This window comes from Vespa velutina, chromosome 16 (assembly GCF_912470025.1).
Source record: "Vespa velutina chromosome 16, iVesVel2.1, whole genome shotgun sequence".
Taxonomy (NCBI): domain Eukaryota; kingdom Metazoa; phylum Arthropoda; class Insecta; order Hymenoptera; family Vespidae; genus Vespa; species Vespa velutina.
Genome location: NC_062203.1, coordinates 240,006 through 264,421, shown reverse-complemented (window position 1 = coordinate 264,421; position 24,416 = coordinate 240,006). Strand labels below are relative to the sequence as shown.

The 24,416-nt window shown below is 37.2% G+C and overlaps 1 protein-coding gene across 4 annotated transcripts in view; it reads left to right on the top strand.

Annotated features, from left to right (window-relative positions):
- LOC124954798 (Krueppel-like factor 6) overlaps window positions 1-24,416 on the top strand; it is a 252,099-nt gene that overhangs the window by 65,224 nt on the left and 162,459 nt on the right. The gene's annotated exons all lie outside the window — the stretch shown is intronic.

Genomic DNA, 24,416 nt, shown 5'->3' with positions numbered 1-24,416 from the left:
AGCTTTGAGCTCACAAACCCCTTTTGACAGACAACACGTTTCCTCCCCTGTCGTATAATTGTCGCACGACGAGATAGAGAGAGATAGAGAGAGAGAGAGAGAAAGAGAGAGATTTTATATCATTTCTCCTCCCTCACTCTCTCTCAAGACATTTCCATATCACTACTTGAATATCGTTCTTTATAATTCGTTTGGAAATCATTATGGTTAAGTTCAGTGAGAATAATCAAGATATTAATGTTAAACCCGTCCGTAATGATGATACTTCCTTTTTCTTTTTTTTTTCTTTTTAGTTGATAAATTAGCACTACGTTGTTTTTCTTCGTCGTTGTTCTCGCTACTATCTTCGGGCACTTTATTGTCAGAATTTCAGAGACGCTTTATCGTCGATTAATGGTACGCACCATTCTCTCGTCTATAACGGCGTACATTAAACCGATAAACAGTCTATACCGGATTGGCGAGTGTGAGACCGTTAAAACGTGAGATACTCGTCGTTAATGGCCATTCTTTCTTTCTCTCTTTCTTCCTCTCTCTATCTCTCTCTCTCTCTCTCTCTCTCTTTCTTTCTCTATCTTCTTTTCTTATCCGTACTGCCAGTAAATTTTTCACAGTATTCACTCTTTTCTCGTTTCCAGAAATGCATCGTCCTCTTATTCACGATCGATCTTACGATCTCTCTTTCTCTCTCTCTCTCTCTCTCTCTTTCTCTCTCTGTCTCTCTCTCTCTCTCCCTCCGTAGAGATCCCTTTAAAGAAGAATTTACGACAATCGAAATGATATATCGCAGGAGAATGTTAAATTCAAGAGACGAACCGGTAGGGAGAAATTGCAGATCGTATCGAGGGCTACTCTTTTATACAAAATCAAAGCGCGGCTACGTACATATATATATATATATATATATATATGTGTATATGTATGTATGTATAAACCTATATATATATAAAAGCGAGAGGAGATCCTCCCGACAAAGAGAATAGACGTCGGTGAACGTACGCACGCGCGTCTCTCTTATTTCCATACGTAGCACGCGCTCGCGTTTCCAATTCTAGTTTGGTTGAAGTAAGAAGAAGAAGAAGAAAAAGAAGAAGAAGAAGAAGAAGAAGGAGGAGAAGAAGAAGAAGAAGCAAAAGAAGAAGGAGAAGCAAAAGAAGAGAAGGAGAAGAAGAAGAAGAAAAAGAAGACGACAGAAAGGGAAGACAGTGGAGACGTTCTCGTTTCCGTGGCGAGGATAACGACGATGACGTTTCACGAATGTAAAGCACGTTCGAACGTGACGGCGCCCATGTCATGAACGCGAGAGTACGAAGATCGAGAGAAAGAGAAAAGAGAAAGAGAGAGAGAGAGAGAGAGAGAGAGATAGATAGAGAGAGAGAGAGGGAGAGAGAGAGAGAGAGAAGGAAAAAAAGTGACTGAGAAGTGTGGTGGAGGGAAACGTCGTTTCTTTGAGATCGAGCACGTGCGTTACAAATAATAGTGAACCTCCATCTTACTCTTCTTCTACTACTTCTTCTTCTTCTTCTTCTTCTTCTTCTTCTTCTTATTTCTTCTGTTTTTCTTCTCGAAACGTACGTTGTGTAAGCTCATCTACGTGCTGGATATCCTCAGCACGCACGCTTCTCTAGCTTCTCAAGCTGGAGGCGAATAGTGTTATAGTTAACGAGTATCGACGTGCCCAGCGAAGCTGTCATGTCCTTCGTGTCCAAGCTTCTCTTCCTCTTTTTCTTACCTTCTTCTTCTTCTTCTATATATCTACTTATTCACTCTCTCTTTTTCTCTTTCTCTTTCTCTCTCTTTCAGACGTACTCTCTACACGCCCACTTGAGAACGTCAGTAGACGGGCAGTGAATGGAGAGAGCGGCACCTAAAGTATAACTCGTTTGTGTTCGTTTCTTTCTTCTGCGCGTTGACACGAGCTAGGAAGGGTGCGTTCCATGCGGGGGAGTCAAAGGAGAAAGAAGAGGAAACGTGCTGCGTTTGTTAGAGACTCACAGCAGCCGAATGAGAATCGTCCTTATACTAGTAGAATCCCACGGTCGTGACGAAGAAGAAGAAGAAGAACACTCTCTTTCAAATCTATCGAGAATAAAAGAGAGATGGATAGATAGATAGATAAAAGAAGAGAGAGAGAGAGAAAGAGAGAGAGAATTCAAACGAGTACTCTAACGAGACGTTTGTAATTCCAACAATATGATTGGGAGTTTTGATATTCGGGGTTGTTTTTTTTTTTTTTATTTGATTTAGGAAGAAGAGAAAATTTGACAATTTTCTTTTCCTTTCCTTTCCCTTTTCTTCTCCTTCCTTTTTCTTTTCCCTTTCGCGTGGCAAAATAAAATATATATATATATATATATAAAAATAATTTAAATTTGTTAAGTATATATATACATATATATACTTTTTTTTATTTACATGTCATCCGATATTCGTAACTTTCTCTAAGATAATAACAACGAATCGTCGAGAGCACGCAAGACGTCGTTCCGCTTTTGTAAGCATGTAAATACAAACGTCGACGATATTATATCGTGAAAGTGTCACGCTAATCCGTCTTTTCTTTCATCTCATTTACGTTCTCTGATCAGCTGGATGAATAGGGTTAATGCTTTTCAGAACCCGTTGAGAAATTTCACTTCTCTTTAAAGTTACAATATGCCATCTTTGGTTTAAGTACACAATAAAGGAAAGATATTTTAGAAAGTTTAATTAGCTTAGTGGTCTGGGGCACTGTCTTCATAATTGGGAGATTCCAGGTTCGAATCCCCTCAGGGGGAACGTATGAGGAATTTTTGTATTTTCTTGCTCATTCTCCTTTTCTTTCCATGTAATTCATCATTTTTTCTTTATGGTCATAACTTTAATTTATATTGAATTAAATTAATTAGTTTTAAACAAAAACATATTAATTATTTATGATAAATTTGTTAAATGAAAAAAAAAAAAAAAATAAAAATTTTGCCGATTGAAATGATCGTTTTTTGAAATCTCTACGACTCATAGTTTCGGAGTTATTGTTTTGTTAATTAAATTAAACGAAAAAGTAATTATTTATAACAAATTTGTTTAATAATTAATAAACAAATGTAACTTAAGGTATTAACTTTAAAATGGTCTTTATTTAATGTCCCTATGATTTTTAATTTTGGACTATATTTAACATTGATAATGAATAGAAAAAAAAACCCATTAATAAATCTAATTCATTCATAATTCATTGAAGAAGATTGTCCTATATAAATTCCTGGAATTTACGTTACTCGCACAGCTGGTCGACGTAAACTATATTTTCATTAATAACTACGGCTCGTACTCTGGTCACGTGACCGATGTTATTATGAATTGAAATCTTTAAGGACTATAACATTTGAACGGAAAGTCGTAGAGAGGTGAAACAAAGACCGATTTAAAGCAAAAAGAATTATCTATTTATTTACGTGCTCGGATAATATCGATATAATAGAATCGATTTCGTTACAATATTCTAAATGTAAACATAAAATCGTTAGAGTATTTCGTGATAAGAGTATGTTAAATAAAATTATATCAATAAGCTCGAGGTGACTTTAAAGTCATTCGTTGGCCAACAATCGTACGAATTAGTTATTAGCATTCTTCGTTTCGTTCTGTTTAGTTAGGTATATTTTTCGTCGATCTAATTTCTTTACTTATTATTACATCGGCGATATTTGAATCGATTATTTTTTTACGATTTTTAAATGAGAATTTATAATAAGAAATTTTCTATGTAAAATCCCTGATAAGTTATAGACCACATTCCGTCCGTTACCATCAATGAGAGTTACAAATGAAAGAGGCGACATTAGTATTTACTTTTCTTTTCATTGCTCGGACACTGTTGAGTTTCGCAACAAGCAGTCATGTAGTTTGAAATGCGTACGAAACGGTAGAGGTACGAACGTGGATTGGAATGATTTGGCGGCAAAGAGAGAGAGAAAGAGAGAGAGAGAGAGAGAGAGAGAGAGAGAGAGAGAGGTAGAGAGGAAAAATAAAAAATAAAAGAAAGAGGAGAGGGTTGAATTCGAACAATAGAGTAAGCGCGACGCTGAATATATCATCGAGCTTGTGGCTCATGTGTGCCCTCGGCGCAATGCATCGCGCCGTAACTCGTACACACGACTCGTATGAATATAATATGGGCATTAATAAATCCAAGCAGGTATTAATGCGGGCTAATGTATGCGTGCCGGGCATTTGTTAGGCGTCCACTTTGTAAAAGTCAAGCGACGGCTCTCCCCCTCCCTACAATGGCCACCGTCGTTGTTAGCCGTCCGTGGTAAGCCGTGGAAAGCCGCCTTCCTGTCCTTCGTGTACGAACTTCTATCGTGGCTACTGACTCTACTCTCTCTCTCTCTCTCTCTCTCCTTTCTTCTTCTTCTTCTGTTACTTCTGCTAGTACGTATGTATTTCGTTTTCTTGGTTTGGTTTGACGTAGTAGCAAGGACCACGTTAAGTACGTACGTACATACATATATACATACATACATAAATACATACTATCTTCTACTGCCAACGTATCTTCCGGTTCGTCCAGCCAAGACTTATTTTATCGTTGTCATCTTTCAGAAAGACGAGGACGACGATGGCGACAGAAGGCGTCGTTCCTTGTAGAACGTCGAGCACGACGTCGCGACAAATCGATTTAGAATCACTTCAGAATCCAACGGTAGAGAGAGAGAGAAAGAGAGAGAGAGAGAGAGAGAGAGAGAGAGAGAGAGAGAGAGAGAGAAAGAGAGAGAGAGAGAGAGAGAGGTCGTTTTAAAGCAAGTCTTCTTCGAAGCAGCTTCCTCCTCAGCAACCATTGCGCCTACTTGTAATTGCACTAGCCATGCTTGCACGTGCATACGTAATATGCCATCGCATCAAGGAATATCATTATATTATCTAAAGAATCGAATGATTTATATCTTAGAAGGTACGTCGAAAAAGGAAAAGAAGTCGCGTTTTCCATCGAAGAAAGACAATGTCAAAGACGAGCCCGTTTGTATATCCTCCATTTAAATTTATGGTTAAGTTTCCTTTCGTGTGTCTTACCCTCTATTGTTTACACTTCGGAAAGCTTTAACGACGATCTCTCTTCGTTGGAGATAGCGAGATGTATATCGTACTAACTCGATGTTTTACAACTCAGCTTCGACTAAAACCCTTTTCTCGTACCACGCTACCATACTCGCGATTTATATCGAAGCGTACGTTAACACCGTATTACCATCACAATGCTTTATAACGTTTTATCTCCTTGAATCAGTCGTAGAAACTCTTATAGTTAACTTTGTCTCATCGGGTTTTCTTCTGTTTCTTTTTTTCTTCTTTCTCTCTCTTTCTTTCTTCTTTTTTTTTTCTTCCGTTTTTTTTTTCTTTTTCATCGCCATAATCTATCGAGAAATCGAGTATCGTCGAATAGTAGTAGTAGTAGTAATAGTAGTAGTAGTAGTAGTAGTAGTAGTAGTAGTAGTAGTAGTAGTAGTAGTAGTAGTAGTAGTAGTAGTAGTAGTAGTAGTAGTAGTAGTAGTAGTAGTAGTAGTAGTAGTAGTAGTAGTAGTAGTAGTAGTAGTAGTAGTTCGCTTACAGATCACTGAATAATCATTAGTTTGATAAAGTTCATATACGACAGGTTCTTTCAACAGTGCTCGCAGGTTGCTACGGAAAGACAACCCAAGAGAATATATGTCGCACGTAGCTCGACACCTAGCTTACCCATCTATCCATGCATTATGCATCTAATGTTAGTTACATGAGGTACACGAAGGTGCTAGAGAAGACCCATCTCTTCCCAGGCCCTTCAGCTTTAATAAGGTTGGACAAGGGCACACATCTACCTGTCGTAGAACCGACTTCTCTACATCTTTTCGTCACCTGTCCTCGCATTTCCTAGTTCGCGAGATCTTGATTAATTGTAAACGAGAAAAAGTGAGATAGATAAATAGAGAGAGAGAGAGAGAGAGAGAGAGAGAGAGAGAGAGAGAGAGATACAGATATTTATGTATTTAAGACATCTTTCAGAGTAAGAAACTTTATCGTCATTGAACTTATGTACATACGTATTACCGTATACGTATGTAAATTCATCGAAGTTTTCAGCTGTGCAAACATTCCTCGAGAGATCCAACGATCGTAGAATTCCACGTAACGGAATAAAACCCTTAATTGGGATTCATTAGTGATAATTAACTAAGTGCGATAGAAAGACCTGAATTAACTCGGATTTTCTGATTTCAATTTGGAGGTTTTTATTCTTCCTTTACGATCATCATTGATTCTGGTAAGAAAAAAAAAAAAAAGAAAAGAAAATAATAATAATAATAATAACAAAGAGTACATTTTCATGGTACTCGTCGTAAAGAATTTTTTTTTCTTTTCGTTTTGCTCAAGCACAACACACTTCGACTTGGATTTCTTCGGTTTTTATCAAAAACCAAGGTGATACATATACATACATACGTAACTCTAAGAGTCGAACTCGCTGCCACATAAACTGGAATCCCGCGAGAAGTCACGCGGAATGCGCGAGGAAGAAGCCGAGAGAAATTCTCTCGCGATGAGCTCATTGTTCGCTTAACTGAAGACTCGCACGGAATTCGCCTTTGCTATTCGTCGCACCGATATCGTGGAAAATGCTTCTGCATTTTCGTCTTCTTTGTTCGATGTTGGAAAGATTCTTGTGTCAAGGAGGGAGGAAAAAAAAGAATGGAGAAAAAGAAAAGAAAAAATGAAAGGAAAAAATTTCTTCTTATTCGATGTTAAATCATTCGTCGTCGTCATCATCATCTCGTTCTCTTTTATAATATTTTTATTTTTACGAATTTTTAAGATATCGTACATTTCATTTATTATCATTTTTATTTTGTTAATTAGACACATTATGGTGAACGTTGTTCGTTTATAAAATAAGAAAGCTCGTAGACTTTGAAATTGTGCTTTAGCGCAAGACAAATTTCCAACGTTTTCAAATCCGCAAGGAGACTCGGAAATCCCTTTTACCATAGCTCCCTGCGGTTCGCTTAATCACCGTCAAGGGAGTTTCTAAGAGTAATTACTTGTAGACATCGGAGACTCGGTTGATTCGATTCAAAGCCAAAAGTTGCATGTCGCCGAGCTGCGGAAAAGGCGTTTCCTAATCTGCCAGTTAGAATAGAGAGACCGAAAGAGAAATAGAAAGAGAAATAGAAAGAGCGAGAGAGAAGTATAGTAAGCGCGAAAATACGAGGCAGGTAAATAAGAAGTGAACAATCTGGCTAGATAGTTAAAGAGAGAGAGGGAATTCATTTGCATATTAATGTATATAATTAACTGCATCTAACTAATCGCTCGCGTTTAATTAATGCGCCTTGTAGGAGCGCGCGAGAGAGAGAAAGAAAGAAACAGAATGTTCGAGAGCAGTTCGTATTGCCTAGGAAAGAACTCGAGTAACCATAAGTAAATGAGAAAAAGATAGAGAATAGATTACTATCGTCTATTAATAGTAAATCTTTCTTGGAAAGTACATGAACTTTTGATTAAAAGGTTTCAACTTTTTCTTTCGATCTCTCTCTCTCTCTCTCTCTCTCTCTTCCTTTGTCACTAGAATTTTCTTCGAGATGGAATAAGTTGTGACAAAAGTAAAGTATAGCTATAGCGATGTCAAGGGTGGTGGTGATGGCGACGGCAATTTTCTTGCCGCTCGTTAAAGCCGTCTCGTCGTGACTCCTTTTTACTCGACACCGTCCGTGCAGTATGCAATTTAACATTAAACGAGACAAGTGTCGGTGCTCCTCGACGACGTCTCCCCCGATCGTTTTGCGACGTGCGATCTTGTTTTATGGCGAGGACGAGAGAGGCTTTGCCGATTCGTCGAACGAAGTCACGAAGAAATCTTCTCAGCTTTGTTATGCGTTCGAACTCGAAAGGGCACTTTACTCGTTCTCGATTTTCTTTCGATTATTTCCTTTCAAAGATCTCGTCTCTACGTGTAATCTCGAAGAAGTCAATTGAATTTCATTTTTTTTACCTTCTTTCTTTTCGCTTTCTTTCTCTTTTTTAATTTTTTTCTTTCTCTTTTTTTTCGTTCTTTTTTGTTCTTTCTTTTTTTTTTTTTGCTTTAATTTTATTTATTTCTTTCCGTTTCAAATGATTAGCTTCCGCGAATCTAAAACGCGTTTTCCTTTCTCTTCACTTTTTTCTTCGCTTCTTCTTTTCTTTTTTTCTTCATTTCTCATTTTTGATTTTTTTTTCTTTTTTTCGGCCAATTAAGAGAGATGACGATTTAAAGTCGAAAGAACGAGAGACGTTGGTCGAGTACAGTCGGAAATATCGTTACAAGCCGGTTACGCAAATCGAGAGCCAAGTATAAGTTGCGGAGAACAACAAGGCAGTAAGTAGAAAATATATGTACGATACAACGTGTTCAGGAAGATCGTAAGGGGAAGTGCGAGGAGAATAGGCTAATAAAGATTGGACGTTGGTGTTCGGAAGTTAAAGTTAATAAACGACGATACGTCTTCTCGACTTTGTGTAGCGTTATCGGATGTTGCAGCTTCCTCGATACAGTCTGTCATTACCGAGATATCGCGAGCTACCGTATCGATAAACTCGATGCACCCGCGGTTAACATAATCGAAAGGGAGATCTCGTTCCTTCCGAGATATCTCGTTCTTAGCAAAAACGATTGTCGGCGGCCGTACCTGTCGCGGGAAGGCTCCTTACGATCGCGGCATCGTTATTTCCATAATTCCGATCGCATAGCTCTCTCTCTCTCTCTCTCTCTCTCTCTTTTTCTTTATATCCTTCTTGGAGTAATTAATTGTCAGGCTAATAAGAAATTTTATCTCACGACGATAACGCGACTTCGGTATCTACAAAAGCAAACCCATAGCAACTAGGTTTGATTTTAATTGCCAATCGTATAGAAAAGAATAAGAAGAGGGACGACACGTTTACAATCGAAAATTGTCGATTATATCGAAATGGGGAAGCAAGCAAGCGAGCACATTGGATCGACGTCGCATCTATGGAAATCTTAAACCGCAAGGGGTAACGTGATCTCGCTAGCTCGCAGGTGTTGGCATACCGTGCAGTAAACACACAAGTACCTTCGCGAGCTGAAGGAAAATTTTAAAGGTCGGCCTTCTATACGAGCACGAGTCTTAGAACGAGAGAGAGAGAGAGAGAGAGAGAGAGAGAGAGAGAGAGAGAGAGAGGAAGAGAGAAAGAGGTCCCTCTTACCGTGTGGCGTATACCATCGGTCTTTCACTCCTGCGACTCGGCACTACCTTCGACGATCATAACTAACCAACCTGCCGGTACACGAATCGTTGTTTATGAAACTCGTAGCCACGTTCGAGAGACATCTCGAATAGAAAGAGAGAGAATACACCGTTAGGTGTCTCCTACCATTCTCTTCTCTATCTTTCTCTCTTAACTTCCTTTTATTTCAATACTTCATCGAAACTACGATACTTTCGAAAGGTAACTTCTCCTAATTAGAAAAATCGATCGCATTTACTCGATAAAGTTAAATCGGTCAGCGGACGCACGATCGGTGATCGTAAGAAGAAGAGAGTATCGGCTTTTAATTATTCGCCGAGGAGGAACTGGAAAATGTGTGTCTGCGGCGATTTAAGCCGACGTTTTCTAATCGGTAGGATAGAATCGGCGACAGGCACAGTTAGAGAAAACGAACGTGGGAGGAATTAACGTTGGAAAGGAAAGACGATGCATCGCGATGCATCTCGATCGACTAGCGGCGCCTTGATACGCGATTTAACGTTTCTCTTCGTTCTAACGAGAGGGAACGTGGAATTTAATAAATGTTCCTTTTGTTCCGCTTTTTCTTTTCTTCTCTTTTCTTTTTATTCCTTTTTTTCTTTCTTTTTTTTTTTTTTTTTTTTTTTTTTTTTTTTCTTCTCTTTATCATCCTCGTAAACTATGCATGAAACATCGTCATGATTCGACGTGATCGCTTAAAAATATTTATACTTTACGACTTCTCCCCTCCTTTTTTTTTTTTCGTTTCGAAAACCTAAACGACGATACAAAACCGTATCCATTAAATCACGAAGCAATTACATTCTTTAGCAGACATTATTGTGCTTCATGGTGTATCCAAGTGTGCGCATTAAACGGAACGTGTATTTAAAAGCGAACGAAACGGCGTGTATCAGTATACTTAATTATATGCAGAGACGTCAGCAAACGTTGAACGACCCACGGATTCCAACGATTCCGGTATCTGGTTTCTGCATACCATCCACCGAGCTAGTCATTTTTTAAGGCGTGGCCGTCGGGGCTTTAAGCTCTCGTCATTCGAAGAGATCAAAAGTTTACGTCGTCGTATTCGTGGTAAAGCCTTCGTGGATGCATTAGAACGCGATAATTATTTGATTAGATAGAAAATACAGAGGAGACGGGACGAAGATGAGCTAGAACAATGAGTGGGAGGATGGAATCAGTGTTACGTAAGCGAAAGAAAGAGAGAGGGAGAGAAAGAGTGAACACGTTTTGCGTAGTTGCCTTTTGCGTTTACGTGTCTCTATCTATTAGATATTATAATGTATATATCTATTTAAGAAAATCTTTTACGTCAATCGTCTCTTTCGATTTTTCTTTTTTCTTCTTCATAATGAGCATTCATTTCATTTGTTAATTCGTAAAAAGAAAAAAAAAAAAAAATATATATATATATATATATATATATATATATATATATATATATATTTGTCGTCCGCATTAAACATTAATTTTTACGTAGTTTTTCTATTCTCGTTGTCGGTGATTTATTACATAGAATTATGTTATGATCGATTAAATTTCTTTTCGATTAACGCTTTAAATCGTTATAATAGTTAGTATAGAATGATTCTCTTTCTAGCACTTCTTACGTTCATTCTTTCGTAGGAAAGGAAAGGAGGGTTGTGGGAAACGAGAAACGTGTTTTCTTCTTAGGTTGAGCGCGTGCGGGAGTGTGCGTTTACGGATAGATTTTTAAAGTTGTTGTATCATTGCACAACGGCCATAAAGTCATAAGGAAGAGCAAGACTCTTCGCAACGCGGCAGCAACCGCGAGTACGGCAGTGCGAGTCCGAGGCCTCGCACCGATTTCATCGGTCGTCGTATTTCAGTCAGCTTTAAAGTAGTCGTAAAACAGTTTTGCTTTCGAGTCGTGTAAAGCGTCTTGACTACGCCTATGCGTTTGCACGCTTCGAAAGATGCGTGCCCTTTCGTAATTAACAGTCCTCCTCTCTCTCTCTCTCTCTCTCTCTCTCTCTCTCGTATTTCTTTTTAGCACGGTCACCATCGGACTATTTAAAATATTTGCCGAGCACGTTCGACGAGACTTCGGAGGTAACTTTTCTTTATATCCTTTGGCTATTATAGGAAGGTAGTTGAGTTACTTTCAAAGCAGTAACAGAAGATTAAAGAGATGAAAGATGAATGAGTAAAAATACGTAAACGAGCGAAATCTTCTCTATTATCTCTTCTTTTTTCTTTTTTTTTTTTTTTTACGAATAGACACGCAAATCCTAAATTAAAAAAGATAAAAGAACAGATAAAGGTAGATAATATCGATTTTTAAAACGTATACGCTTTACTTTTACTAAGGATTTTTACATATCTCGTAGATTTTTCTCCTCGTCCGTCTATTTAATCTTCTTTCTAGAATTTGATCCTTGGAGTAAAAGCCATAGTAATTAAAATTGATTGAGTGTTCGTTGATAGTCACGGTACGAGATACGAACGAAGGTGGAGTTTAACTACTGGACACAAAAGGCTGTAAGCGAAGAGTGCAGCCATTACCGATGCTGATGAGTTCTCTTCGTTATCCACAACGTCCCGTAAATCTTTCCAACTACGTTTAGACGAGTATCTTTCTTTCTCTCTGTTATTTTCCGATCGAATCTCTCTCTATCTCTCCCTCTCTCTCTCTCTCTTACGAAGTGTAGTTAAGTATAGTTAAGTACAATTCACAATAGAACGAATTTTATATCGTTTATCTCGCTCATTGTAACGTCATAAAATCAAGACGAGAGAGTTAGAGTCGGATTGTATCGGCATTAGAAGGGACGAGTAGACTAATTACGTAGGAAAGAAATATAACTTATTATGGGAAATAAAGGGTGGAAAAAACAAATACATCGTTTCGAAAATGGTGGGTTTTAATTGATCGTTTACGTGATTGCACATGATTGTTTTTAGTATTATCCTTTTTAATATATTGCACGAGTTTTTCGATCGTTAATTTCTTTAAAATTTTTTCCCTTAAAATTAAAGTAATGTGGAAATAAAAAGACCCTGCATTCAAAATTCGATTCGAAAAGAAGATACTTTTTACTATTCCGAAGATACATTATCTTTCGAGGGTGATCAACGATTATATTCGTGAAAATGAAGATTCGACATGGACGTTCAATGGATTATCGAGAAATTCAAGCGGCATTTTAGGGGCAATAAAAGACATCGAATCGTGACGTGAAATAATCGTTTACGAGCGCGAAATCGATTTATTGGGAAGAAGTTCGCAACGCCCACCTTGTAATCGCATCTTTTGCGGTATTCGGAAATGGAATCGAGTTGAATTAAGTCTGGATTATCGTCGTCAAATTATCGAGGATGAAAGAAGATTGAAAGAGAATATGAAATTTTTTCTTTCTTTTTTTTCTTTTTTTTTTTTTTTCTTAAGGAAAAAGAAGAAAAAAGGTCATTCCTGAAAGCTGGCTTTTCAATTGGACGGATCAAATCATCGATTTAATATTCACCTTTTGTGTTTCGATCTCACGCTTCGTTAATAGAGAAAAACTAAATAGAATAGAATCGTGATCGTTTATTTTCTTTGGGAAAAGAGTTAAGACAGTACGAGAGGAAGGATGTAGGCGTGAGACAGGTGTATATGTATAGGTATACGTTGCACGCATTTATTCATTCGGACCCGTCGAATCCGTATCGTCCTCGTCTCTTCGGCTCGCGGTTAAGGTAATTGCATTGTACGCGCTTGTCCTTTGAAACGCCAATCACCAGCGACAAAACGTTCGTCGCGCCGAAGCGAATCGCGTTTGCGGCCGTCCGCCGTCGGCTCTTTAAACCTCTCGATCTTCTCTCCGACGAGAAGAGAGCAGAGAGCGAGAGCGAGAGAGAGAGAGAGAGAGAGAGAGAGAAAGAGTCGAGCCAAGTCAAGCGAACCTTTTACCCGTACGTGTCTGCAACGTCCACCTTCGTCTTATTCTCTCACTTTAAAGGATCTTTCGATTGTTCTTTAAAAGTTTTTCCCTCGGGGAAGAAATAAGAAAGAAAAAGTCGAAAAGAAACGAAACTTGCAGATAAATTTTTATAAGAAGATCGTATATATAAATATGAATGAATGTATTTGTGTTAAAAAAAAAAAAAAGAACAAAGAAAAAGAAAAAACGAGAAAAAAATGGTAAAAGATTCGATATTAATTTTTTCTTTTACTTGAGATTTCTTCTTAGATATCCTCGAAACGTGACGATCGATATCACTGAACATCGAGTTTATGCGAACGAAGGAGTATACGATACGTATAAGAAGCCAGGCGTAGGCGGTTGCTTAGCTTCTCGCTGACATTACTTAACTACTTAAGTTACTTACAAGCGGCGTTGTTATCATCGAGTTTTCTAATAGATTGGCGATTTCTATATTTTTCTAGTAATAATGAATCGTCGAACATTGTATCGGAGAAAAGGGAAAAAAAAGAAAATATCGAGAGATCTTTTCGTTAGAAATAAGATTCGTAGGATATGTGGTGAAAAATCATGAAAATCTAATACTTTTCTTCTTCTCAATAATTTATCTAAATGACGTTGCGGGAAAAAAAAGGAAAAATGAGGGGAGAAAAAGAAAAAAGAACATTGCCGCATTGCCGTTTCTAACAGATCGTTAACGGTTCGCAGTTAGGTATGATACCTAATGATCATCGTTTTTATATTAGCAAAGAAACACGTAAAAGATTGAGATTGAGAGGAAGTAAAACGTTATTACAATCTACTTTTCTCCGAGGACATCGAAACTCTTATGAAATTATTATGAGACGATATTAAGAAAGGATCGCTCTTGTATGTATGTGTATATATATATATATATATACCTACATCCGCGAAAGAAAGCGTGATTCTCGAGAATTTGATCTCTCCTATTTCGTGACAAACACGCTCGTCCACGGGCCCTCTATCTTCTTTTTCCGCAGGAAATGAGAAGATAAAAGAAAAGAAAAAAAAATTACATAAGCGAAAAAAAAAACAGAGCAGCTAAACAGAAGAAGAAAAATACGAAAGAAGAAGAATAACGAAAGTAGACTTCTTCCTTTCGTCAAATCACAAATTATCTTTCTCGATTACTCGTCACAAAATGGGAGGCGATACTAATAATTTGTCGGATAAAAGGATGGTAGAGGGATAAAAGCAAGTAAGTAAGAAAGAGAGAGAGAGAGATCAACCTAAGCGTTTCCATTCATTCCATGACCTCATCAACGTCGTAGGAACGACGATCTTGTTCGTGCGAGAGCTTCGTAAGAGAGCTCGACCACCGCCTCTTCATTCCGTTTCTCTATCTTATTCTATGTCCCTCTCTCTTTCTTTCCCTCTCTCTCTCTTTCTCTCTCCCTCTCTCTCTCTCTCTCTCTCTTTGTCGCTTCAATGTTCACTCGAGAAGTCATAGGTCGTGCCCTCGCACGCCTTATCACGGACGTGCAACGCGCCTCGTAGTTGGCATTTCGCGCGAGATTCTACTTATGCGCTAAGGACTCTCCTTCGAGCTTCCGTTTCACCTCCTTAGATTTCTTACTGAAAACTACAAGAAGGGAGAAGGAGGACGAAAACGTTGTTCATGCACGAGGTCAAATTCTTATGAAGTCGTCGTATTATTACAATCATTGAAATTATTTTTCCTCAGAAGTTCCCCTTCCTTCTATCTCTCTCTCTCTCTCTCTCTCTCTCTCTTTTTTCTTTCTGTTTTTTTTCTTTTCTTTTTTTTTTTTTAATTATCACGATATTCGATATTCGATATGTTACGTTTGCGGAAGCGATTGCTTTCCCTCGTAAATCGAATTCGGCAATCTCTCCTTCTAGATTCGGTGGTACTTTCAACAATTTTATTTATACATTGGAGAAACGAGGATTCTGGTCCTGGTAAAAAGTGGACGGCCGGATGATTGTCTCTTTACACGGCCAATCTTATGGTTCTCACGTTCGGAATTGTAATTTCATCGATCGAGAACCGTATTGAAAGAAAAGGCAGAGAGAGAGAGAGAGAGAGAGAGAGAGAGAGAGAGATAAAGAGAGAGAGAAAACAGAGAGAGAGAGAGAGAAAGAGAGATATGAAAGAGTAAAGAAATGAAAGAGGACATTAGTGTCTTTTCTCAACGATGAAGATACGATGATCGACGTGCGAAATAAATTATTCATTTTTCTGTAAGGAAGTAATAAAAAATATAAGAGGGGATAAGGAGAAAGAGAAGGAATAAGGGGAGGAGAGAAGGAAGCGTCGAGCTTTTTACGAGCGATGAATAGTTTCGTTCGCTCTTTGACTTCCTCCTTTCGATGCGCGAGAACCAAGAAGAGAAAGGCATTGTTGTCTCTCTGGCTCGCAATGCATTTGTAGATTGAACGAAGCTCGAAGCATCCGCATACGGATTCACATATACATACATACATACACATGTATTTTATATATATATATATATATAAAACTTAAATTAAACAAAACTTGATGAACCAATCCTCATCGTTATTTTCATCGATTAAATCAAATAAATGCATCAATGTTTCAGCACTATATTCAGTATAATAATCATTGACTCACGTATAATGTCTATATGATAAATAAGAAATAATTTGAGCTACGTGCGAACAAGAATTTTTCATCCTTGTCGCCCTTGTCATTCGTAGAATCATATGTACGTATGTCGTTGTATAAACGTATGCCTGATAGAATTTGGTTCTGTGTTCTATATAATAACAATATGATTTACGATTGATGATGTGTCATTTGAAGTGGACCGTTGTTCTTATAACATCATTATCATCTTTTATTAAATATTTGTTCGAGCTTATAATACGTTCTTTTTTGTGTATTTTTTGTAATCCTTCCAAAAAGCTTTCGATTCCTCTCTAAATCTTGTACCTGTTCAAGGTCCAATTCTCATTTAGACACGCTCCTGCCCTCTCCTCCTCAAGATAGACAGACCGACACACCCACACCATAATAAAGCCCGGCCCACCTAAGATAAGACAGGAGACGACAAGATAATAAAGGATCGCAAAGGATCGAAAAGGATCGAATAGAAACGAACAAAATTGAATGAGATCGAATAGGATCGAATAGATCCAAAATTTTGATCCTATTAGATTTTATACGATCTTATTTAATTTCATTCGACTCTATTCGTCGAATACTCTATTGGTCCTTTTTTTTTATCTTTCCCTTTTTATTGATATAACTTTGAAATAAATCAGAAATCAGAATTAGAAGTAAATAAATTATGTTATATTTGCTTTCAAAAAACCAAACGACTTAGGTTTTTCTAAACTTTCACTTCACGAAGATGTTCTATCTTTTTGAAGTTATTTGGGTGTTTCCATCAAAAAAAAAAAAAGAAATAAAAGATAAAAGAAAAGAAAAAGATTTGAGCATATATATATATATATATATATATATATATATATGTATATATATACACATAATACGTGCATACACCTGCCTGTAAGAGTTCTCTTCATAGCTTCGTGGCGCCAAGACGAAAGGATGATATTCCGTTCTCTATCTTTCTTCTCTTCTCATTCCTTCCTTTTTTCTCCTCCCATTTTGGTTCTAGCTATATTGTGGGTGTGCTTTGTTTCGTGCGTCGGCGTACTATTGTGGAAACTCTACCATTTACTTAGGTAGTAAAACATTCGAGTACCATGAGCTAGCTCGCTCGAAGCCTGTAATATTCTCTCTTCCCTGCGAACAATGCGATTCGAATTCATCTCTCTCTTTCTCTCTGTCTCTCTTTCTCTCATCTTGAAGCTTCTCCTCCTCGTCGACGCACATTCACCTGTACTACAAAAAAAGAAAAAAAGAAAAAAAAGGAAAAAATGTGCTTGTATTGTTCATTTTATTCGAATAGTATCTCCTTTTTACGCAACATTCGCATTTACTTTGAAACAAAAGAAGAAAAAAATAAATAAATAAATGATAGACAATTTTTGTTTCGATTTATTTCAATTTATTTCGAATCGATCGAATAATACTATTCGCCTTGAACATTTATGTCTTTTTCTTGAATAATTACGATATATGCTATCTTCGTATATACATACATAGGTTTATATATACATATAGTTTAATAAAGACGAACCAAAGTGTAGGAACAAGGTTTGTTTACATTTGCGTGCTTGACTAATTTCACGCTGTAAACATCCCGTATTCAGTCTCCTCGCGTGTTGCGTACTTACGTACATATATACAGAGGAATTTTAACGTTTCTTTCGTATTATTTCTTGGGTGGTCCTGAGGTTGTAGCATGTAAAGCAAGTATTACTTTTCGAAATGTGACGAAGCATAAGAATTTTTCTCGAAGTTAATTATTATACAATGCCTGTATTTTATTTCAAAATCGATGCCGCGTTTTTAATATATGTATATACGTATGTATATTTGGAAATATTTGTTTTCTCTTTTTATTTTCTTTTTTTGTTTATTTTCATTTTTCTTCGAAACGTCATCATCGAGAAAGAACGATTATTAACATAATGAAGGACCACGAGGTACAGAAATACGAAGACGATGAGAATTGAAATTATCTGTATTTTTGTTTCAATTCGAAAGAAAAAAATGAGATACGTCATTAATATCTTGTTCTTTGTTTTACCATTTTCGTTTTTCTTCGTCGCATATTATATATTCAATCGATTTATTTTTGATTAAACGGTAGGTTAATCCATTTAACGGGGTTGATTTTCATTGAATCGGTCAGTTTTCTATGTCAAAGGTCAAGGAGGTAATCTGACGATGATTTAATTAAACGAACGAAAAACACAATGACGCGTTAAAGCAATTCACGTAACCGATGGAAAGTAAACTCCGACGGTTTGCCATTTGAGAGTGCGAGAAAAAGATACAAATGCAGATAGAAAGAGAGAGAAGAGAAGAGAGAGAGAGAGAGAGAGAGAGAGAGAGAGAGAAAAGGTTAGAAAACGATCAGCAATAAATATTATAAACCAGCTATATAAAATCATTACGAGTATTCCAATCTGGATATATTATGTAATAGATAAGAAATATATACGCGACGTTAGGGGAAGTACAACGTTCACACTCTATATTACCTGTATCATCGATAATAAAATGAGAAATGTAAGATGATTTTTAACGATGAAAAAATATTACTCTACGTTCAATATTTCAATATTCGTTTATTACGTCGAGATACAAGAGTCGAGTCTTTAAAAGCAACAGAGAGATAGAGATAGAGATAGAGATAGAGATAAAATGAGAGACAGTGAAAAAGAGAAAGAGAAAAAGAGAGAGGAGGATAGACTTCCGGAGAAAGTATCGTTTTATCGGCAGTCCATGGAGGCACGTTTATCAGTTCTAGTACGAATGAACCGCATGAAGGATCAAAGTGCAAGTCTCTGCCTTACGTATTTAGTACGTTGATGGGATGAGACTCACCGTCTTCTTTCCGCATTTATTCGGACCACATTTCTCTAACTCTTTCTAAAAATGCTGAGAGAACGAACAAGGAGAACGAAGTTTCTCGGCGTGATGCCTTGGTATCACGAAGTGTAATAATATACATCGAAGAGCCGACAACACGTGCCACGTTTTCGAGTTGCATGATTTACGCGATTACTCTCGTATGCACGGCTCATATGCATACGTAACCGTCCGTAGACACGTAGGGCGACTCTAGTCGTTCGTTCTTTCTTGACTTTTCTCTCTCTCTCTCTCTCTCGTTTCTTTTTATTTATCTATCCATCTATCCATCTATGTATCTATCTATCTCTTTCTTCTGGCATGCACATAATCTCTCGTGGCAGAAGACGAGGTACGAACTTTCACCGCTCGGACGAAAGTAAAGGACGAACGAGTTTCGTTTATGGAAAATAAAGAATACGAAAGGATTAGAACTTACGTTATTTCGTTCGTACGATCATTTGGAATAATAATTTTTATTGCGCAAAAAAGTTTTCTTTCTTTCTTTTTCTTCCTTAGCAATTCCTCGAAACGAATTCATCACGTGAAAAAACATCAGCTCACCCTCGATGCACTGAAGAAGATACACGGAGAAAGAGACAGACAGCCAGAGAGAGAGAGAGAGAGAGAGAGAGAGAAAGGGATAAAGAGAAAAAGAGGGGAAGAAGAGCGATGACAGCTTTCACAAGAGTTTAAGACCCTGTCCAAAGAGTGGAGGACAGTTTGACGTGTATGTTTAACCGGTCTCAACGCAATCTTCTTCTTCGTTTCAATTAGGCTTCTACCCTAATTGAATAATTCTCGTTAGTCTTGTCCGTTCGGTTAAGCTGCAGTTTCGGGACGAATAAGGACACCCTTAACGCCAGAGAAGCCTCGTTGGGACGAGAGAAAAGTTTAACAAAAAATGGTCGTAGAGAAGAGGGCCCGGTGCAACGGGCAAGTCGAGTTATTTTAACGAATGTAATTACCAAAGTCGTTCGATTATAACCGTACGAAACGATTGAACTAACTGCTTCTGCATTGCATTGCATTCACATTTTCGATCCTTTCTTAGAGTCTCTTTAATCTTTCTCTCTCTCTCTCTCTCTCTCTCTTTTCTCATTTTACGTATATTATCAGTAAGATGATACGTGTCATCATTAAAAAGCTGACTTATTGCTTTACCCGCATTGCATTTCTGATTTATGTAGAAGAAACTTTTTCCTTTTACATTTACTCGTTACACTTAGTTATCGGACAAACCTCCGATCGTGAAAAAACTCTATGCCGATGATATTCGTCGTATTATTGGGTTAGAATACAATGTCGACGAACTAAAGGATTTACGGAAGCAAGTATCGATTCTTGGAACACGTTACGAATACCCCTCGACTGTTACGATCGTACAGTAAATATCGAGAATATTGGTATAATATGTAGATCTAAACGCATACGTGGCTTACTACGTTTAATATCGTTCGTAAATCAAAATAGGCCATTGTTTTCCTTCATCGAATGACCTTACTATCGTACTCCGTACTATCCCTTTATACATACATTACGTTTTTCTTCTATGATATTATGGTCGGTTAGTATAAAGCTTATTACTCTGCTCTACATGATATTTTCTTTCTTTTCTTTTTCTTTTTTCGTTTATTCTATTTTTTTTTTTTTTTCTTTTTTTTCTTTGTACGATGTACTAAGAACGCAGAGAAATACTCCAAGAAAAAGAAGGAAAAGAAGAAGATGAAGAAGATTAGGTAATGTTTTTCCGTATCTGCGAAGATTATTTCCTATATGTACATACATATGTGTGTTTGTGTGTGTTCAATCCTATATTACTCGAGCGAAGCGAATAAGAGTTGAAGCGAATGAGAGACATAATTTTTTCCTACTTCTTTCTTCTTCTTCTGCTTTTCTTTTTCTTTTCTTATTCTTTCATTTTTCTCTTTCCTTTCTTTTTTCTTTTTTTCTTTCTTTTTTTTAATTTTTTTCTTCAATTCGAAAAAGTTTTAATAGATCCATCTAAGTGCACTATCTATCTAAACTATGTATGTACATGCATATGCATTTCTCATTTTGATTCGATGCAATCGTACAAATTCGATAAGTTTGCAAATATATTTTGCGAGATTATATAATCTAATAGAAATGTCTGGTGTAATAATGTAAGTAATTTTAGATGGGCAACGAAGTATATATATAAAATCGTATATAGGAGAAACGAGTGGAGTTTAATCGGATCTCTCTCTCTCTCTCTCTCTCTCTCTCTCTCTCTCTCTCTCTCTGGGTAGTTGAACGCGCTGAAACGATACCTGCTTTCGTGTATGTAAAGACCGTTTAAGAAATTAATACTCAGGAGGCGCGAGCAAGTAATAATTACGTTTATTCTAGTTGTATATAGTATACGTAAGAGAGGATTCGAGATACGTAATTGGATTTAGGTCGTTTTGTCGAGTATTCAACTAATGAACGCATAATTAACGACGATTGCATAATTAATATTATAAATATTTCGCTAATGCAGTCATGTTTACGTAATGGTACTCTGCTTTTGCCGACTGGTTTCGTTGGTTATTGCCTTCGGCCGTTTAGAGTTGAAACGTGCGCGATTAGAGACGATGTGGCGGACGTGAACGTGAACGTGCAGAGAGGTGCATTGAGGTGCATAAGAGTGCATAAGAGCCGCATAAAGAAGGAACAAGCGCCATTTCACACATTATATTTGAGATCTGCCCCACCTTCGGCCAACTCAAACGGCGGGGGGAGGGGAAGGGACATATCTCTCTACCGCATTGCAAATCACTTTCATAGTCTTGTTTTTATGACCGAAAGTTATAATTTACGGTCCACCCGATTGGCGTAACTCACCGCACGCAGAAGGATTACACGCTTACCGTGGACGCTTATATGGAAAATCGCTTTTACCAGAACGCACCGAGTTCTCGAGCCCTAATCCATTAACGACCTCTCGCTGCGCCGTCGTGGGAAAGAAGGAGAAAGAAAGGGTGGGGGGAATGGGGGAGAGAGGATCAGGGTGGGGTGGGTGAGGGGGAAAAGAAAGAGAGAAAAAGATATATATGTACATATATACGAGAGGGAGAGAGAGAGAGAGAGAGAGAGAGATCTCTTTTCTCGTATTTGCCTCTTTTACGCTTAGAATTAACGCGTAACATTGCAAGGATTAAAGCGATATCTTTAATTCGTCTTTATATCGAATTAACCAATTCCTATTTGTAAAATTAATCTCCTCGATGTTAAATGAAAAAAAAATTTTCTTACGATTTACGAAACTACGAAATCTTGTACTTTGTATGTATATATGTATGCACGTATGTATGTCTATTGAAATTTTCATTTAATGCTTTTCAAAAGTTCATTCTTCTAGAGACAAATCTTTATTGGACAATGCAAACTTATATTTTTCGAATAAGAATACTTATATCTCTAAAATAAGAATGTTTCTAGATAGCAATCGAGTCCTATATTTCATTGATCATATATTTATATGTATGTATGTATGTATGTATATATATATATATATATATATATATATCTATGTATTTAGATATAAATAGAATATGTACTATATCGACTTGCTTCCTTGCTTGCTATCGAATATCTCGGCATATTCGAGAGAACCGAAGTTCGTCGTCTTTCAAGAAGCCGAATCAATTTTCAACGTGCAATCTTGCGATATTACAGGAAAATAGGAGAAATCCCGTGGAGAAAGTAAAATACGAGCGTTGCAATATTATCGTCAAACGCAATATGTATAACGCAATATGTATGTAATAATAATAATAATAAGAAGAAGAAGAAGAAGAATTACTCTCTACGTATTTTCACCCTTTGTTAGTTAAGCATTGAGATCATTTATATATTCATGGATTATTAAGTACACCTACGATATTAACGAACTCAATTAGACGGAGAAAAGAATATATATATATATCCCCTTCTTTTTTTTCTTTCTTATTTTTAACGAAAAAATTTTCAAGAATATTTTCTATTTAGTAAATCTGAAATTTTCAATTCGATATATCGCAATACGATCGTTATCGAATAAATAAAATTGTTAATCAATAAAGCGTAAATCTGTCTTCAGTTTTTCAATTCTTTCTTTTCTATCTTCACGATTTCTCTTCCGATTTAATGGTAATAACTACCGAGAATTTCTTACATGTGTATGTGGGTACGTAGATGTGACATTAACATACATCATAGTACCTCGCAAACGGGACATGTTTACGATAGTTGTTTTCTGCAGTTCAATAGCCTGATCATTTCCTATGAATTTATGTGTGTCACCGAAGTGACAGATTTTTTAAAAATATAGATTATTCACGAGACCTGCATGTGTGTATATATATATATATATATATATAGATGTAATTCATACAGCTAGTTTCGATATAGATAGAATATAAAAATAATAATCGAGATCGAACTTAACTTTTCTATTACTATACGAGACATAGGAACGTAATAAAAAGCATGTAGTACTAGCTCGTACGATAGGCTCGCAAAAATGACGCTTTTAAAACGTCGGAAGATCGATCGATATCTTGAGACGAGTCATACATCGTTGGGAACGTAGAAAACGAGGGAAATGTCGATTACGTCGTCGGCACGTTAAAGTTTCGCGTATCGATCGGTCGAAAGAAAGAAAGAAGAAAGACGCGTGGAGCGTGCGAGTGAATCTTTTATATACTCTCTCTCTCTCTCTCTCTCTCTCTCTCTCTCTCTCTCTCTCTCTCTCTCTCTCTCTATCTATCTTTCTGTTCGTCTGTCTGTCTGTCTGCCCATCCGTCCGTCCGTCTATCTGTCTGTCTGTCTGTCTGTCTGTCGTCTATCTATCTCTTTCTCTCTCATCGTTCTCTAGCAACATCAAGATCGTTCTCTTATCTTCTGAACGAAACAAGTTGTCAGCCCCCGAGGGATATCGCTCGTCGTATGTATGTATGAATGTACGTAAAGAAAGGAATAAATAAGAAATAATTCTCCCGAGATGACACTCGCGTACAGTTTGAAAAAAGAAACGCGCGAGAAATACACAGGCCGTAAAGTGTGCTTCTACTTTTCTCTATCATTTCCTTGACTTTTACCGCGTAAACATTTAAATAATTTATCGATTCGCGAATGGACGGACGGTTTTCAATTCCCTCGTGATCGGTTCATTATCACCGGACATACGGGTGGTCCATGGAACGTTTCTCGAAAGCACACCATAGTCATCATAATGCTTGCATTTTCTTCTTCTTTCTTTCATCTTCTTTCTTTTTCTTCTTCGTCTTCTTCTTCTTCTTCTTTCACGTTGCGTCGTCGACGACGAGGACGATAAGAAGAAACGATGCAATTACTCTCTTTTATTTTTCTCTCTCTCTCTCTCTCTCTCCTTCTCTTTCTCTCTTTTCTTTTAGTCTCACGTTGCATTTTCTCTCTCGTTGCTTCATCCCTGAAGCTCATGGACTCCCGTAGAAACGGACATTTAACGTTCCCGTATGTCGAGAGCGCGTGTTCTCGCTCGTCACGCTAGAAAAGCGTAATTGTTTTAACGTTTTAATAACTGCACTCGCGTGCGCCTGATGCATTCGCAATAGCGACTGACACGTAACTGTCGTGGAATAAGGCGAAAGAGAAAGAGAAAAAGAGGAGGATTAATGTGTCCTGTGGTCTCAAAAGAGAATTATCTACGTTTTACCGGACTAAAGTAATTCTTTTACCAATTCTTTATATCTTTCCTTCTCATT